Source organism: Grammomys surdaster, unplaced genomic scaffold, assembly GCF_004785775.1.
Source record: "Grammomys surdaster isolate TR1022 unplaced genomic scaffold, NIH_TR_1.0 140, whole genome shotgun sequence".
Classification (NCBI taxonomy): domain Eukaryota; kingdom Metazoa; phylum Chordata; class Mammalia; order Rodentia; family Muridae; genus Grammomys; species Grammomys surdaster.
The window spans coordinates 3373941-3379152 of record NW_021604598.1 but is presented as its reverse complement, the minus strand read 5'-3'; the positions used below and the strand labels follow the sequence as shown (position 1 = coordinate 3379152).

At 40.1% G+C, this 5212-nt stretch overlaps 1 pseudogene; it reads right to left on the bottom strand.

Moving 5' to 3' along the window:
* Nucleotides 1–1277: 1277 nt before the first annotated feature.
* Nucleotides 1278–3388, bottom strand: LOC114618076 (annotated as a pseudogene).
* Nucleotides 3389–5212: the final 1824 nt, after the last annotated feature.

The window sequence follows — 5212 nt, the reverse complement described above, 5'->3', positions numbered from 1 at the left end:
AAACAAAAAAAACCCAAATCTACATTAAAGTCATTGGATCACAAAAACAAAAAAGAAAACTAAACATCATGAAACTGGAAATGGGACAAGATGTGAGGAGGAGGGGGAGAACAGAGCGGGAGGAGGACACAGGAGGGTTATGGGGCTGAGCAATCAAAATATATTAAATACATTGCATAAATATGTCACTGTGAAGACCATTACATATAATTAATATATGTTATTAGGACTGTGGGGAAGAAATCAACTAATATGGATAAGCCCCCTTCCCCCAGACTCAGCCCATGTGCTACTACTAAATGCAGTAAAACCGTTAAGAGCCAGGGCTCTGCCTTCAGGTTACTGGAGGGATTCCCCTCGAGTGCATGGTGGAGACACAGTTTTCTCATTCTTTTCTGCTTCATGGCCCTGGGGTGAGTAGTTTTGCTCTGCCATAATCTCCCAACATGATATATCATTAGATATCAAAGAAATGGGCCAACCAATCATAACCCCTTGAAACTGTGGACTAAAAGAAAAACCTTATTTTTATGGTACTGGAAGTTAAACCTAGAGTCTCAAGCATCTCAAATAAGCATTCTGCTAATAAACATATCCCAAGACCTCTTTTTTTTTTTAATTTAACATTAAAATATTTTTATTCTCCACAAAGCCAGAGACCATCTAGCAAAAAATAAAATAAAATAAAATAAAATAAAATAAAATAAAATAAAAACCAATTGTTGGGCCCTATTTCAGCCCTGATTTGGGTCTTGTGGAGAAACCCAAGCCTGGCTCGAGTTTCTGCGCCCTTTTGGGAGAGTCTAAGCCTGTCTTGACTTTGACACCGGTCTTAGTCACTTCCATACTCAACAGGACCTGTTTAGCCCTGCCTTGGCTCAGCTATTGCTGATGAAAAGCTTTGCCATTGGCCCTGTCAGTCACCCTTCCCCGCCCCCTACGTCATCTCACTCCACCAAAACCCCTCCTCCCTATGCACCAAGTTTATATAAACAAGAGGTTGTTACATTAAAGTTGAGTTCCTGCCTCTACAAGACTCTTTGCCCGGTGTGTTTCTTTGGGCCATGGACACACACCATCCTGCTCAGCCCGGGAGAGAGATCTGGCTGGACCAGGACCTCTCTCTCCTCTCGCCCGGACCTGCCGGCTCCATGGAGCCGACAGACTGGTGCCCTGTGTAAGGACCTTCTCCCTTTTCCCCTTCTCCTGATGGTGGAAGATCGCTGATGGGTCTGCGGGTAATTGTACTCCCCCCTCCCCCCGTCTTTTCATTCCACTCAATTGATCATTCTGAGAATTTCAACATTTTTGACTTCTCTATCTTTGTTTAACTTTGTCACAAGGTGTCGCAAAGAAGTCTTAGAGGCTCTTCCATCTTCTATCTCTTGTTCTTGTGTTTCCAAAAGTTTTGCCAAATGAGCTTGAAAATAGGGTAGTGTTTTGGGACTCTGAATAGTCGGTAGCAGAGCCTGTCACGTGCTCCAGCTGCCTCATCTTCAAGTTGTACTCACTCTTCTTCTGCTCCACCTCCTCTTTCTCCTGATTTACCTTGTGCTGACGTTCCTGGATCAGTGTCTCCTTGTTCAGCTCTTCTTGGGCAGACTGCAGTAGTCCAGAGTGCTTTTTTGAGGCCTCTGTGAGCATGTTCAGCTGCTCAGTGACATGGGCCAGATCTTCACAAAGCCTATCCCTCTCCACATCCTCTGAGAGGATTCTCAGTCTAAGTTTCTTTCAGTTCCAGAATATCCACTCCCTGTCTCCTGATCAACAACTTGCTCTCTTCTTTGCCAGCCACAGCAGCATTGTATTTGCAATTTATTTCTTGTTCTTGTTTCAGAGTATCTATGGTTTCTGATTTTTCACCAGCTGATGTTCTTAACTCCTGGATTTGGTTCATGAGGTTGGTGACAAGTTGCTTGTCAGACTCTCTAGACTTTTCCAGAGAGCAGATAACATTCTCAGTAGCAAGCCAGCTTTCTTCTAGTTTCTGTACTTTTGCCATCTGCTTTTCACACTCAGCCATCTTTCTGTTTCTCTTGACATACAGCCTCAAGAACCTTTAAGATTTCTGTAGAGCTATTTATCTTCTTCAATTTGTAATGCCAATGTGTTGTTTCATTCTTTTTCTGTCTCAAAAAGCTCCACCAAATTAAGCAGATCAGACTTTAAAGTTTCATTTTCTTGTTTGCAGTTTTGGAGGTTTTTTGAAAATTGGTCGATTTGAAGTTTCATTACTTCTTGTAAGTTATCATAGGAATTCTGTAAACAGGCTTGGCTCTCAAGAAGGTTTTCATTTTCTAATCTGGCATTGTCCAGCTGAAGCTGAACCTGCATGTGTCTTTCAGAAAGCTGGCTTAGTTCTTTCTCTTGACTCTCTTTGAATCTGCTATACTCCAGTTTCACTGAAGAAAGTTCTTTGTCAGCACAGTTAAGAACAATTTGCAGGTCATGTACCTCACATTTCAAAAAATCATTCTTAGTCTGAGCACCTGGAGCTGCTTTTCAAGGTCACTCAGCTGTGTGAGATGGTCTTGTTCGCTCCAATTGCTTCTTTCTGATGAGAAAAGCTCCTGCATTTGTGTAGAATGGTGTTCTAGCTTGTCAACATTCGGTTGAAGTTTCAGATTTTTACGTTCTTCTTTATCCAGCTTGACTTGAAGAATACTCAGTTCTCCCTGCACAGTTCTAAGTTCCTCAGAAATGGCCTCCAAAACTTATTCACTCATCTCAGGTGGCACCGGCTCATTTAATATATCACTATCTAGCCTGCTAGAGCTGTGTGCGCGCAGAAAGCCAAAGCTCCTCACCCCAGGGCTTGACTTTGCTACTAGTCTAGAATAAAGTTTGGTAAGCCTTGGTTGCAGTGGTAATTATCTTGAGTGTTTCAGCATGTATCTTACTCAGCTGAGAAACTTCCTGGCGTTTGCAGACTTTTGTTGCCTCCAAAAGGTTTTCCAGATTGAGGTTTGCTTTTTGTAAAGACTGAAGTTTTGATTCTAATTCTAGCTGCTTTTTCCAAGTTAATTCTTTGAACCCTTCATAGTCTTGCTTTGAATTATTCAGCTCTGTTTGAAGTTGCCAGAGCTGTGCTTTTTTTAACTTCTCAGTGTGAAGAAACTTGATTCTTTTAGTGTTGTGGGAGAAAATCCTTGCAGACCTTTGTCATCTGTCTCTGTGCTAGACACTTCAGAGAAAGCCTTTTCCAGTCTTGCAATAGACTGAGCATCCATTTCATCGGCTCTTTTCATAGGCGCAAATAATTTCAGTCTTCATTCTCTTCCCTGATGGAATGGTTTTCCATAGCATACTTGGCAAGTTTGGGATGGTGTTCCACATGTTCTGGAAGTGTCTGGATCTCATCCCTCAGTTCTGACACCAGATGAACCATCCATTGGTTGGAGGGGCCCCTCGAGTTTATTCTATGGCTAACCAGCTGGCCGGTTGCATTGTTAAGGGGAGAGGTCTTTCCTTTAGGCTCTTTGGAACAGAGCCTTCTGCCCTCATTACCCCACTTAAGAATACAGATTTCCTTTGGTTACAGAGAAACAATAGCCAGGTTGCTCTAGCTTTAGAGGGCTTTCCTGGTGAAATTGATTGCCATTTGGACCGTATAAGTGGATGAGTTTCTTTTCCAGACTTGAATGGAAGCCCCCCAGACTCTGTCTATCTAGCCCCAACCCAAATTATCCCACTGTCTTTACTGATGGTGGGCGCCTGGGGTCCTCCATTGTTGCTTTCCCCCCTTCCTCATCAGACAAAGGTCCATCGCCTATGAAGTCAGACCTCCAAGAAATTGAGGGCTCTGCCCAATTTAAAGAATTGTTTGCAGTGCTTATGGCGTTAGGTATGATTTCTGAATCCTTTGTTTTCTGACATTCTCTATGTAGGAAACTTACTGCCTTATTTGGTAGAAGCTCATATTTGGCTTGAGTCTAACCCCATCACCCCTCTGATGATCCAGGCACATACCCTACTAAAACAAAGACAATATCCCATTTTTCTCCAACACCTTTGAGGTCATCAAGACCTCCCAGGGTTTCTATCCACTGGAAACCACCTGGCAAATCAAAACTTGTTTTAGGCTTACAATGCCATACTTGTCTCATACAACGAGCTTTAAATTTTAGAGAGTGCTTGTTGCTCCAGAAAACATCCAAAAACAATATATTTTCAATATTTGAAACATCAGTTATATTTCTAAATAAATTGACACAAAAATTTAAATAAGAAAAGATAGTTTACTTATTTTATGTTAAGCTCATCACAAAAAGACTTAAACCCTCTGTTTAATGTTCTCAAGAGAGATACAAATCCTAATTTCCCTCAACAATTGATTGTTAAGAGGAATAATTTTGCAGAAAGTAGAAGGAAGCCATTATCAATTGATATATTATATAGATTGATTAGTTGTTGGCTGTTTTATAACAGTCCTTTGATAAAAGAAATTATTAATATCGATTTATATTTCTTTATTTCCAAAAGAAGTTTTAACATCCTGTTTTGAAGCTGTTGCTCTGTTAATACAAAATTATAGGTCAAGATCACAAAGGTATTTTAAGGAAGAATTTAATGAAATATTTCTTACTCCAAATAATAATAAAATTGGCTATTAAAAATACTGATATTTAGCCGGGCAGTGGTGGCACACACCTTTAATCCCAGCACTCCGGAGGCAGAGGCAGGTGGATTTCTGAGTTCGAGGCCAGCCTGGTCTACAGAGTGAGTTCCTGGACAGCCAGGGCTACACGGAGAAACCCTATCTCGAAAAAAACAAAACAAAACAAAAATACCGATATTTGATCTATTACATGATCAATTTGTTACAGTTTTTTTCTATACATGCTCTTGTATTTCTTATGAATTTATACGTATAGTCTATAAAAAGTGTGTTTACAGTATTAATAGACAGCTCATCTAATGGGAAGACAATATATATAATTAGATTACATGTTTATTTTCTTGAATTCCTCCCTGCTTCAGCACAAATAATTGAACTATGTTCTGTAGCCACTATTTAAAATACAAAAAATTAAGCTTTTAATTGGTATACTCATAGCCAGTATATAGCTCATGGTTTATAATTGCTTAAAATTGTTCCTTTTTTAGATATTGCTTATTTTCAAGTTTTACAAATACAGCTCAATCTATGAAACATGTATTTTTCCTTAATTTTATAAGACATTTAGGAGCTCATACTGGATTCCTCCTGCAC